Source organism: Carassius carassius, unplaced genomic scaffold, assembly GCF_963082965.1.
Source record: "Carassius carassius unplaced genomic scaffold, fCarCar2.1 SCAFFOLD_84, whole genome shotgun sequence".
In the NCBI taxonomy this organism is placed as follows: Eukaryota; Metazoa; Chordata; class Actinopteri; order Cypriniformes; family Cyprinidae; genus Carassius; species Carassius carassius.
Genome location: NW_026775170.1, coordinates 187347 through 202101, shown reverse-complemented (window position 1 = coordinate 202101; position 14755 = coordinate 187347).

Below are 14755 nucleotides of genomic sequence, written 5' to 3'. Positions count from 1 at the left end.
ACCTCTCAATTAATGTTCCTTTTCTGGTGAGCCACATCCCAATTGAGAGGCCGCTGCTCGGCTTTAATGTGGTGGAAGAACTAATTCAGGGCCAACCAGAGCGTCTAGTTCCTACTTTAGTTTCATTGCTCTCCAGTGCAATAGCAGTATCAAGTGAGCAAGCCCAGACCCTGGTTAGTTTTGTACAGACGCCCGAGCACAGCGGACAGTGGGGGCGGTTGAGAATAAATCGAGATGGCGTTTTGATACCAGCAGGTCAGGTAGCTTGGGTAAAGTGCAGAGTGCCACCCAAAATGGATCAGTCCGGCACAGCAGCCTTGTTTGAGCCAGATGAGGACAATGTGCAGTTGGAGCAGTTGGACATAGGTGAAGGTCTTTTGGAAGTCAAGAGCTCAGGAAGCCCATACTTTGCAGTCCCTATCGGCAACCACTCTACATGCGACATTACCTTACCTCGCAACACAATCCTAGGGTACGTCCATCCTGTTGAAACGGTATTGGAAGCGGACAGATCCAGTGGGACAAAGGCAAGTGGGACGATTCATGAGGCATCGGTGGCAGCGGTGGATGAAAGCTCGACATTGTGGCACCCACCTGTTGATCTTAGCCATCTGAGTGAGGATCAGCAAGCAGTGGTTAGGCAAATGCTGAACGAGGAGTCTTCATCCTTTGCCAGGGATGGAAATGATGTTGGCTGCATCCCGAGTCTCCAAATGTCCATCAACCTCAAAGATGACATACCAGTACAACGTGCCTACTCCTCAATACCCAAGCCTTTGTTCAAAGAAGTCAAGGACTATATCCAAGACCTCCTGGCAAAAGGGTGGATTGTAAAATCTAAGTCCCCTTACTCCGCCCCTGTAGTCTGTGTTCGAAAAAAGGATGGCTCACTACGCTTGTGTGTAGACTATCGCCTCCTCAATAAGAAGACTGTACCGGACAGGCACCCTTTGCCGAGGATTCAAGACCTGATTGACACCCTGGGAGGGTATTCTTGGTTTAGCATCCTTGACCAAGGAAAAGCGTACCACCAGGGCTTCATAGCCGAGGGTTCTAGACACATGACCGCCTTCATCACTCCATGGGGCCTATATGAGTGGTTGAGAATCCCATTCGGGCTGTCCAATGCACCTGCGGCATTCCAGCGCAGTATGGAGGGGATGCTGGACGATCTCAGAGATGAGTGCTGTGCCCCATACCTTGATGACGTGTTGTGTTATGCCCGGTCATTTGAGGAACATGTAGGAGTAATCCGAAAAGTTCTTCAGACTCTTAGGCGCCACGGAGTAAAACTTAGGCCTGAGAAGTGTGAACTCTTCCGCCATGAAGTCCGGTACGTGGGTCGCCTAGTGTCAGCCGAAGGAGTGAGGATAGATCCTCGTGATCTTGAAGCAGTGACTTCACTCAAGAGTAACAAACCTCAAACCGTAGGAGAGGTGAGGAGACTCCTTGGATTCCTCGGATACTATCGCCCATTCCTACAAGACTTTTCACGTGTGGCCAAACCAATCTACGAATTGCTCCAGACTCAGCCGGGGGCAACAATGCATCAGTACAGTCAAAGGAAGAGAAAGTGTCCCCAGATGCCCTCTCGAACACCAGTAGAATGGACCTGTCAGCACCAGAAAACACTCGACCTGCTCATTGACATGCTGGTAAATCCCCCGGTCTTGGCTTACCCAGACTTCGACCTCCCATTCGTGCTACACACTGATGCATCAGAAAGGGGACTCGGGGCTATCCTTTATCAGCACCAGAATGGAGGGCTGCGGGTCATTGCCTATGGTTCTAGGACCCTTTCCCCAGCTGAAAAGAACTACAGACTGCATAGTGGGAAGCTGGAGTTTCTTGCATTAAAGTGGGCGGTATGCGAGAAGTTCAGAGACTATTTGTTTTACGCCCCTCACTTTATCATCTACACAGACAATAATCCCTTAACCTATGTTATGAGCACTGCAAAACTAAATGCAGTAGGCCATCGTTGGGTGGGAGAACTGTCAGATTTTCGCTTTGAAATCAAACATCGACCTGGCAAAGCGAACATTGATGCTGACACGCTATCACGCCTTCCCCTTGACATGGAGAAATATGTCACGGAGTGCACGGAGGACCTGTCGGCAGAGGTGATACGAGCGGTCTGGGATGGAACTCATGCTGCCAGGAAGAAGGATGTGGCTTGGATTGCAGCACTCAGTATGTCTCACGAAGACCTGGACCAATTATCCCCTGCCCCCTCATTGCCACCTATAAGCAAGGTCGAACTCGCCAAAGCTCAAAAGGATGATCCAGTGGTCTCTAGGATAATGGAGATGAAAGAGTCAGGTGAGGTGCCGGATGAAGACAGGAGGAGAAGTGTGACTGGTCCAGCCAGGAAACTCTTACGAGAATGGAGCAAGCTGTCTTTGGAAGATGGATGCCTGTATAGGCACGTGGCTGGAAGGAAACAGCTCGTCCTGCCGACTAAGTATAGACAACTTGCCCTGGAGTACCTGCATGATAGGATGGGACACCTAGGCCAAGAAAGAGTAATCCACTTGATGAGAGAGAGGTTCTACTGGCCACATATGAAGAGAGAAGTGGAGGAGTATATCACCAAAAGGTGTCCATGCATCAAAGCAAAAAAACCAGTCACTCATGTCCGAGCACCCATGGGATGTATAACTTCCAGCTCGCCATTGGAACTTGTCTGCATCGACTATCTGCACCTGGAACAGAGTAGGGGGGGATATGAGTATATACTAGTGGTTGTAGATCATTTCACACGATTCGCTCAAGCTTACCCTACAAGAAACAAGTCCGGACGGACAGCGGCTGAACGGTTGTTTAATGACTACATCCCTCGGTTTGGCTATCCAGGGAAACTACATCATGACCAGGGCAGAGAGTTCGAAAATGAGCTGTTCAGAAATCTCCGACAACTGGCTGGAGTGCGTCATTCAAGAACATCTCCATATCATCCTCAAGGGAACCCAGCTGAGAGATTTAACCGGACGCTCCTGCAAATGCTTCGAACAATGGCTGAGGAAGAAAAATCAAAGTGGAAAGATCACCTACCCCAGATTGTACATGCCTACAATTGCACTCGCCATGAGTCAACTGGGTATTCCCCATTCTACCTGCTGTATGGACGACATCCTCGACTTCCTATTGACTTGATCTTCGGGCTGGTTGAAGAAGACGAGGGGCAAACACCCAGAGGTTTTGCCGAACAGTGGGCTAGAAAAATGGGTGAAGCATACCAAATAGCAAGCGAGAACAGCAAGCAGGCAAGTGCACGAGGCAAAGCTCAGTATGACCTCAAAGTCAAAGGTGTAGTGCTGAGACCTGGAGACAGGGTGTTAGTCAGGAACCTCAGTGAGCGTGGAGGCCCGGGAAAACTCAGACCATACTGGGAGAAAACTATCTATGTGGTCAAAGAGCAAGTGGCTGATAACCCAGTGTATAAGGTGAGCCCTGAGAATGGAGGTAAGAAGGGAGAACGCACCTTGCATCGAAACCTGCTGTTGTTGGTAAATGATTTACCTGTGGAAACTCCTTCAGATCTTGGGAAACCTGTGAAGCAGAAGCAAAATGGACAAAAGGACAGAGAGAGACAGAGCAAGGAGCTTACTTACCACGGGGGAGAACAGACGGATTCAGACGAGGACGACACTGGAGAGTATTGGTTGAGGATTCCTTCAAGTTGGGCCGAGCCTAGAAGGGAAAATACTTACCGTCCAAGTACAGAACCAAGTCAGGAGAATCCACTGGTGGAAGTGGTGACACCAGCGTCTGCAAGTGGAGAGCAAGATCAAATACAAGTGCCACTACATGAAGGATATACTCAAAACAGTCGTTCATTGGATGAACCTGCTCACTGCTCCATACCCTCACAAAGGAGTGAAGAAGATGGTGAAATCGAGAGTCTTTGGATAAATGATACAAGGGACTATCTAGCAGAAGAAGATCCGATGATACTGAGACGATCTGCCAGAGAGAGAAAACCAAAGAGCATGTTCACATATGAGACACTTGGTCAACCCTCGATACAAACTCAGCCTGCACTCCACAGAATAGCAGCATATACACTACCATACTTACCTGGGTGGGCAACACATTATCCCCTACCACACCCCTTTCAGACTACACCTTACACTGAAATGAACACATTTACACCTTTCTCATATACAGTGCCAGTATATTGAGCAAAATAAGTGGTATTTTGAAAAAAAATATTGCATTGAATTGTTTGAGTTTTTGTAACTGGAGCCTTTTTCATTTTGTCGGGGAGGATGTGACATCCTAAAATGTCAATTTTGTGGTTCTGATTGAAATCATTTTCTTTCCTTTAATTTGCTCATTTTAATAGAGCATTGTGTTGGGTCTGTGAGATCGGGACTTTTATTTTAAAAAGTGAAACGAGGACTGGGACTTTTATTCTAAAAAGTGAACTGATACAGGAGCTGTATTGCGCAGGCGCACTCACAGTTGCTGGACTGCATATTCTAGGATCCTCTCAATTGAGAATGGAACTCCCCAGGGAAGTGTGAGCAGCCCTATTCTTTTCAACTTAATGATTAATGATATATTTAGAAATATTGAGACTGGAATAGGAAGATCATTGTATGCAGACGACGGGGCATTGTGGAAAAGGGGGCGTAATAGGCTGTTTGTAGAGAATAAAATGCAAAAAGCAGTGAAGGAGGTGGAGAAATGGTCAAATAGTTGGGGTTTTCGATTTTCTGTGGTAAAAACACAAGTAATTTGTTTTTCAAATAAGAAAAATAATCCTATGTTAAATATTAAAATGTATGGTAATCAGCTGGAACAAGTCAATGTAGTGAGATTTCTGGGTATGTGGATGGATTATAAATTAAACTTTGGAGTTCATATTCAGAAATTGATAGAAAAGTGTAAAAAAGGAATAAATGTCTTAAGATGCTTGTCAGGTGCGGACTGGGGAGCAAGTTGCCAGTCACTGAAAAGAATTTATTATGCAGTGATCAGGTCAAATATAGACTATGGAAGTATGGTATACAGTTCTGCGAATAAAACTTTACTTAAAAAAATACAAGTAATACAAAATCAGGCATTGCGAATTTGTTGTGGAGCATTTAGATCTTCTCCGGTAGTATCATTACAAGTTGAATTAGGAGAATTATCATTGGAACAACGCAGACTTCAATTGAGGATGAGATACTGGTCTGGTGTATGTGGACATCTGGAAAGTCATCCAGTAAAAATACTTTTGAAGGAATGTTGGGAGTATGAATACAAAGATATAGAAAGCTTTGGTTGGGTAGTAGGGAAGGAGGCAAATAGCTTGGGATTGAAAGAATATTTAATAGCCCCTTCTGTTCCTATACCAGCAATTCCCCCTTGGATGTATCCTATGCCATTAATTGACTTACAAATACATAAAGAAATAAATAATCAAATAAGCATACCAACTAAGTTAGTAGTTGAACAGTATGTAAATCGAGAATATTATTCAGTATTACAGGTATTTACAGATGGGTCAAAGGATCCAGAGTCTTGTAGAACAGCAGCAGCAGTATTCATTCCTACATTTAATATAAAAATTGCAAAAAGAATATCGGATCATGTGTCAGTATTTACTACTGAATTACTAGCTATCATATTAGCAATACAGTGGATTGAAGAAGTGCAACCATCAAGAATTGTGATATGTACGGATTCAATGGCTGCTCTCACTAGTCTTATGAGTGGAAAATCGGAATCTCGACAAGATTTAATATTTGAAGTTTTGCAAGGTTTATTTAGAGCAAGGCAGTTAGGGGTATTGGTATTCTTCCTCTGGGTGCCAGCACATGTGGGTGTGGATGGTAATGAGGAGGTAGATAAGTTGGCAAAGAAAGCATTAAAGCATCCACAAATAGAAATTAAGGTATCATTAAGTAAATCAGAAATCAAGAGGTTAATAGCAATTGAAATTAGTAAAAAATGGCAAAAGATATGGAATAATGACTCTAAAGGAAGACATCTTTATCAAATTCAGGAACGGGTTGGAAATGAGAGGAAAAGATATGGAAATAGGAAAAAAGATGTCATTATTACAAGGTTAAGAATTGGTCACACTGCATTAAATTATAGTCTTTATAAAATAGGGAAGCATGATACAGGAAAATGTGACAATTGCGGGGAGTTAGAAACAGTGCAGCATATTCTTTTAGAATGTGCTGCATATGAAAGGGAGAGACAACAGTTAAGTCAAGAGTTAGGAAGGATGGGAGTTGATACAATTTCAATTAAAGTATTACTAGGAAATGGAATAAGACAATCAAGAATTCATGAATTATTATTTAAATATCTAAATAAAACAGGAATAGTAAATAGAATTTAATTTTTTTTTTTTTTTTTTTTTTTTTTTTTTTTTTTTTTTTTTTTCTCTCTTCCAAAGCCAAGTACACTCCACACTCCAGATCAGTAGGTGGCGGAAATGCACCATTTATGTTGGTCTGCCAAACCGCCATTAAACACTAGTAGAAGAAGAAGAAGAAGAAGAACAGTTGCTGGAGATTATGTGCGACGCATACACGTTTGCTCCTGTCTCTTCAATTTTTCCTGTTTTCACAGGTATGCCTTTCTCAACAATGAAACAATATGCATACAAGTCATGTGAGATCTATGTGTATGTTTATGTTGTCAATATTTTGTGTATAAATGTTCTGGTTGGTGAAAATAGTGAATGTGTGTAGATTGTCCGCCATTTTGTGGACGCTGTAACAATATGTGCTCGTGTAATGCATTTAATTTGATTCATGCAGGCTCCAGTTACCAAGTATAGCGTTCATTTATTAGTTAACTTGTATTCAACTTGTGTTTTGGTTTATTAGAGTTCATATCAATGTATTTCTCCAGCCAAATGTGTCAAACAGCCATTTCAGTGCAAACGCATGTAATACTGTTCTATTTCCTGCAATTCAGAGGTAAAAACTAATGTTAATGTAACGTGATGGCAGTGCTGATTTTAAAATCAGTAATTATAATGTTTATGTATGGGTTACATATATTTCTCAGGTTTCTAGACCTTACATGTTTAGTCATGTGTTGATTTTGTATACATAAAATACCCTTTGGCTCATTCTGAGTAGATTTAAAGGAGCCATGTGAAAAGCTATAATGTATAATTTTATGTGGAGGAAAAAAAGGAAAATGTGAATGTGAAATGTGCATTGTTGTGATAATAGAGAAAATGAAAGAATGACACTTATGCACTAATTAGAAAAAAACACTTTATTTGAAAACAATGTGAAAAAAACATTGAATAAACAGTTGCTGGAGATTATGTGCGACGCATACACGTTTGCTCCTGTCTCTTCAATTTTTCCTGTTTTCACAGGACTTTCTAATCTGTAAACAAGGCTTTCTTCACGGGGCCTGTAACATCCACACACTCAGCTACAGGAGTGCTCTCTCACACACTACACACTGTCCACACACTCTGCTACAGGAGTGTTCTCACACACACTACACACTGTCCACAAACTCAGCTACAGGAGTGATCTCACACACACTGTGCACACACTCTGCTACAGGAGTGTTCTCACACACACTACACACTGTCCACACACTCATCTACAGGAGTGTTCTCACATACACTACACACTGTCCACACACTCAGCTACAGGAGTGATCTCACACACACTGTCCACACACTCATCTACAGGAGTGTTCTCACACACACTACACACTGTCCACACGATCAGCTAAAGGAGTGTTCTCACACACACTACAAACTGTCCACACACTCAGCTACAGGAGTGTTCTCACACACACTACACACTGTCCACACACTCAGCTACAGGAGTGTTCTCACATACACTACACACTGTCCACACACTCAGCTACAGGAGTGCTCTCACACACACTACACACTGTCCACAAACTCAGCTACAGGAGTGATCTCACACACACTGTCCACACACTCATCTACAGGAGTGTTCTCACACACACTACACACTGTCCACAAACTCAGCTACAGGTGTGATCTCACACACACTGTCCACACACTCATCTACAGGAGTGCTCTCACACACACTACACACTGTCCACACACTCAGCTACAGGAGTGATCTCACACACACTGTCCACACACTTGGCTACAGGAGTGCTCACACACACACTACACACTGTCCACACACTCAGCTACAGGAGTGCTCTCTCACACACTACACACTGTCCACACACTCTGCTACAGGAGTGTTCTCACACACACAACACACTGTCCACAAACTCAGCTACAGGAGTGATCTCACACACGCTGTGCACACACTCTGCTACAGGAGTGTTCTCACACACACTACACACTGTCCACACACTCATCTACAGGAGTGTTCTCACATACACTACACACTGTCCACACACTCAGCTACAGGAGTGATCTCACACACACTACACACTGTCCACACACTCATCTACAGGAGTGTTCTCACATACACTACACACTGTCCACACACTCAGCTACAGGAGTGATCTCACACACACTACACACTGTCCACACACTCAGCTACAGGAGTGTTCTCACATACACTACACACTGTCCACACACTCAGCTACAGGAGTGATCTCACACACACTACACACTGTCCACACACTCATCTACAGGAGTGATCTCACACACACTGTCCACACGATCAGCTACAGGAGTGTTCTCACACACACTACACACTGTGCACACACTCAGCTACAGGAGTGTTCTCACACACACTACACACTGTCCACACACTCATCTACAGGAGTGCTCTCACACACACTACACACTGTCCACACACTAAGCTACAGGAGTGATCTCACACACACTGTCCACACGATCAGCTACAGGAGTGTTCTCACACACACTACACACTGTCCACAAACTCAGCTACAGGAGTGTTCTCACATACACTACACACTGTCCACACACTCAGCTACAGGAGTGATCTCACACACACTGTCCACACGATCAGCTACAGGAGTGTTCTCACACACACTACACACTGTCCACAAACTCAGCTACAGGAGTGAACTCACACACACTGTCCACACACTTGGCTACAGGAGTGCTCACACACACACTACAGACTGTCCACACACTCAGCTACAGGAGTGCTCTCTCACACACTACAGACTGTCCACACACTCTGCTACAGGAGTGTTCTCACACACACTACACACTGTCCACAAACTCAGCTACAGGAGTGATCTCACACACACTGTGCACAAACTCTGCTACAGGAGTGTTCTCACACACACTACACACTGTCCACACACTCAGCTACAGGAGTGATCTCACACACACTACACACTGTCCACACACTCAGCTACAGGAGTGCTCTCACACACACTACACACTGTCCACACACTCATCTACAGGAGTGATCTCACACACACTGTCCACACGATCAGCTACAGGAGTGTTCTCACACACTACACACTGTCCACACACTCAGCTACAGGAGTGTTCTCACACACACTACACACTGTCCACACACTCAGCTACAGGAGTGTTCTCACATACACTACACACTGTCCACACACTCAGCTACAGGAGTGCTCTCACACACACTACACACTGTCCACAAACTCAGCTACAGGAGTGATCTCACACACACTGTCCACACACTCATCTACAGGAGTGTTCTCACACACACTACACACTGTCCACACACTCAGCTACAGGAGTGCTCTCACACACACTACACACTGACCACAAACTCAGCTACAGGAGTGATCTCACACACACTGTCTACACACTCATCTACAGGAGTGCTCTCACACACACTACACACTGTCCACACACTCAGCTACAGGAGTGATCTTACACACACTGTCCACACACTTGGCTACAGGAGTGCTCATACACACACTACACACTTTCCACACACTCAGCTACAGGAGTGCTCTCTCACACACTACACACTGTCCACACACTCTGCTACAGGAGTGTTCTCACACACACAACACACTGTCCACAAACTCAGCTACAGGAGTGATCTCACACACGCTGTGCACACGCTGTGCACACTCTGCTACAGGAGTGTTCTCACACACACTACACACTGTCCACACACTCATCTACAGGAGTGTTCTCACATACACTACACACTGTCCACACACTCAGCTACAGGAGTGATCTCACACACACTACACACTGTCCACACACTCAGCTACAGGGGTGTTCTCACATACACTACACACTGTCCACACACTCAGCTACAGGAGTGATCTCACACACACTACACACTGTCCACACACTCAGCTACAGGAGTGCTCTCACACACACTACACACTGTCCACAAACACAGCTACAGGAGTGATCTCACACACACTGTCCACACACTTGGCTACAGGAGTGCTCACACACACACTACACACTGTCCACACACTCAGCTACAGGAGTGCTCTCTCACACACTACACACTGTCCACACACTCTGCTACAGGAGTGTTCTCACACACACTACACACTGTCCACAAACTCAGCTACAGGAGTGATCTCACACACACTGTGCACACACTCTGCTACAGGAGTGTTCTCACACACACTACACACTGTCCACACACTCATCTACAGGAGTGTTCTCACATACACTACACACTGTCCACACACTCAGCTACAGGAGTGATCTCACACACACTGTCCACACACTCATCTACAGGAGTGTTCTCACACACACTACACACTGTCCACACAATCAGCTACAGGAGTGTTCTCACACACACTACACACTGTCCACACACTCAGCTACAGGAGTGTTCTCACACACACTACACACTGTCCACACACTCAGCTACAGGAGTGTTCTCACATACACTACACACTGTCCACACACTCAGCTACAGGAGTGCTCTCACACACACTACACACTGTCCACAAACTCAGCTACAGGAGTGATCTCACACACACTGTCCACACACTCATCTACAGGAGTGTTCTCACACACACTACACGCTGTCCACACACTCAGCTACAGGAGTGCTCTCACACACACTACACACTGTCCACAAACTCAGCTACAGGAGTGATCTCACACACACTGTCCACACACTCATCTACAGGAGTGCTCTCACGCACACTACACACTGTCCACACACTCAGCTACAGGAGTGATCTCACACACACTGTCCACACACTTGGCTACAGGAGTGCTCACACACACACTACACACTGTCCACACACTCAGCTACAGGAGTGCTCTCTCACACACTACACACTGTCCACACACTCTGCTACAGGAGTGTTCTCACACACACAACACACTGTCCACAAACTCAGCTACAGGAGTGATCTCACACACGCTGTGCACACACTCTGCTACAGGAGTGTTCTCACACACACTACACACTGTCCACACACTCATCTACAGGAGTGTTCTCACATACACTACACACTGTCCACACACTCAGCTACAGGAGTGATCTCACACACACTACACACTGTCCACACACTCAGCTACAGGAGTGTTCTCACATACACTAAACACTGTCCACACACTCAGGTACAGGAGTGATCTCACACACACTACACACTGTCCACACACTCATCTACAGGAGTGCTCTCACACACACTACACACTGTCCACACACTCATCTACAGGAGTGATCTCACACACACTGTCCACACGATCAGCTACAGGAGTGTTCTCACACACACTACACACTGTCCACACACTCATCTACAGGAGTGTTCTCACATACACTACACACTGTCCACGCACTCAGCTACAGGAGTGATCTCACATACACTACACACTGTCCACGCACTCAGCTACAGGAGTGATCTCACACACACTGTCCACACGATCAGCTACAGGAGTGCTCTCACACACACTACACACTGTCCACAAACACAGCTACAGGAGTGATCTCACACACACTGTCCACACACTTGGCTACAGGAGTGCTCACACACACACTACACACTGTCCACACACTCAGCTACAGGAGTGCTCTCTCACACACTACACACTGTCCACACACTCTGCTACAGGAGTGTTCTCACACACACTACACACTGTCCACAAACTCAGCTACAGGAGTGATCTCACACACACTGTGCACACACTCATCTACAGGAGTGTTCTCACACACACTACACACTGTCCACATGATCAGCTACAGGAGTGTTCTCACACACACTACACACTGTCCACACACTAAGCTACAGGAGTGATCTCACACACACTGTCCACACGATCAGCTACAGGAGTGTTCTCACACACACTACACACTGTCCACAAACTCAGCTACAGGAGTGTTCTCACATACACTACACACTGTCCACACACTCAGCTACAGGAGTGATCTCACACACACTGTCCACACGATCAGCTACAGGAGTGTTCTCACACACACTACACACTGTCCACAAACTCAGCTACAGGAGTGAACTCACACACACTGTCCACACACTTGGCTACAGGAGTGCTCACACACACACTACACACTGTCCACACACTCAGCTACAGGAGTGCTCTCTCACACACTACAGACTGTCCACACACTCTGCTACAGGAGTGTTCTCACACACACTACACACTGTCCACAAACTCAGTTACAGGAGTGATCTCACACACACTGTGCACACACTCTGCTACAGGAGTGTTCTCACACACACTACACACTGTCCACACACTCAGCTACAGGAGTGATCTTACACACACTGTCCACACACTTGGCTACAGGAGTGCTCATACACACACTACACACTGTCCACACACTCAGCTACAGGAGTGCTCTCTCACACACTACACACTGTCCACACACTCTGCTACAGGAGTGTTCTCACATACACAACACACTGTCCACAAACTCAGCTACAGGAGTGATCTCACACACACTGTGCACACTCTGCTACAGGAGTGTTCTCACACACACTACACACTGTCCACACACTCATCTACAGGAGTGTTCTCACATACACTACACACTGTCCACACACTCAGCTACAGGAGTGATCTCACACACACTACACACTGTCCACACACTCAGCTACAGGAGTGTTCTCACATACACTACACACTGTCCACAAACTCAGCAACAGGAGTGATCTCACACACACTGTCCACACACTCATCTACAGGAGTGCTCTCACGCACACTACACACTGTCCACACACTCAGCTACAGGAGTGATCTCACACACACTGTCCACACACTTGGCTACAGGAGTGCTCACACACACACTACACACTGTCCACACACTCAGCTACAGGAGTGCTCTCTCACACACTACACACTGTCCCCACACTCTGCTACAGGAGTGTTCTCACACACACTGTCCACAAACTCAGCTACAGGAGTGATCTCACACACGCTGTGCACACACTCTGCTACAGGAGTGTTCTCACACACACTACCAACTGTCCACACACTCATCTACAGGAGTGTTCTCACATACACTACACACTGTCCACACACTCAGCTACAGGAGTGATCTCACACACGCTGTGCACACACTCTGCTACAGGAGTGTTCTCACACACACTACACACTGTCCACACACTCATCTACAGGAGTGTTCTCACATACACTACACACTGTCCACACACTCAGCTACAGGAGTGATCTCACACACACTACACACTGTCCACACACTCAGCTACAGGAGTGTTCTCACATACACTAAACACTGTCCACACACTCAGCTACAGGAGTAATCTCACACACACTACACACTGTCCACACACTCATCTACAGGAGTGCTCTCACACACACTACACACTGTCCACACACTCATCTACAGGAGTGATCTCACACACACTGTCCACACGATCAGCTACAGGAGTGTTCTCACACACACTACACACTGTCCACACACTTATCTACAGGAGTGTTCTCACATACACTACACACTGTCCACGCACTCAGCTACAGGAGTGATCTCACACACACTGTCCACACGATCAGCTACAGGAGTGCTCTCACACACACTACACACTGTCCACAAACACAGCTACAGGAGTGATCTCACACACACTGTCCACACACTTGGCTACAGGAGTGCTCACACACACACTACACACTGTCCACACACTCAGCTACAGGAGTGCTCTCTCACACACTACACACTGTCCACACACTCTGCTACAGGAGTGTTCTCACACACACTACACACTGTCCACAAACTCAGCTACAGGAGTGATCTCACACACACTGTGCACACACTCTGCTACAGGAGTGTTCTCACACACACTACACACTGTCCACACACTCATCTACAGGAGTGTTCTCACATACACTACACACTGTCCACACACTCAGCTACAGGAGTGATCTCACACACACTGTCCACACACTCATCTACAGGAGTGTTCTCACACACACTACACACTGTCCACATGATCAGCTACAGGAGTGTTCTCACACACACTACACACTGTCCACACACTAAGCTACAGGAGTGATCTCACACACACTGTCCACACGATCAGCTACAGGAGTGTTCTCACACACACTACACACTGTCCACAAACTCAGCTACAGGAGTGTTCTCACATACACTACACACTGTCCACACACTCAGCTACAGGAGTGATCTCACACACACTGTCCACACGATCAGCTACAGGAGTGTTCTCACACACACTACACACTGTCCACAAACTCAGCTACAGGAGTGAACTCACACACACTGTCCACACACTTGGCTACAGGAGTGCTCACACACACACTACACACTGTCCACACACTCAGCTACAGGAGTGCTCTCTCAAACACTACAGACTGTCCACACACTCTGCTACAGGAGTGTTCTCACACACACTACACACTGTC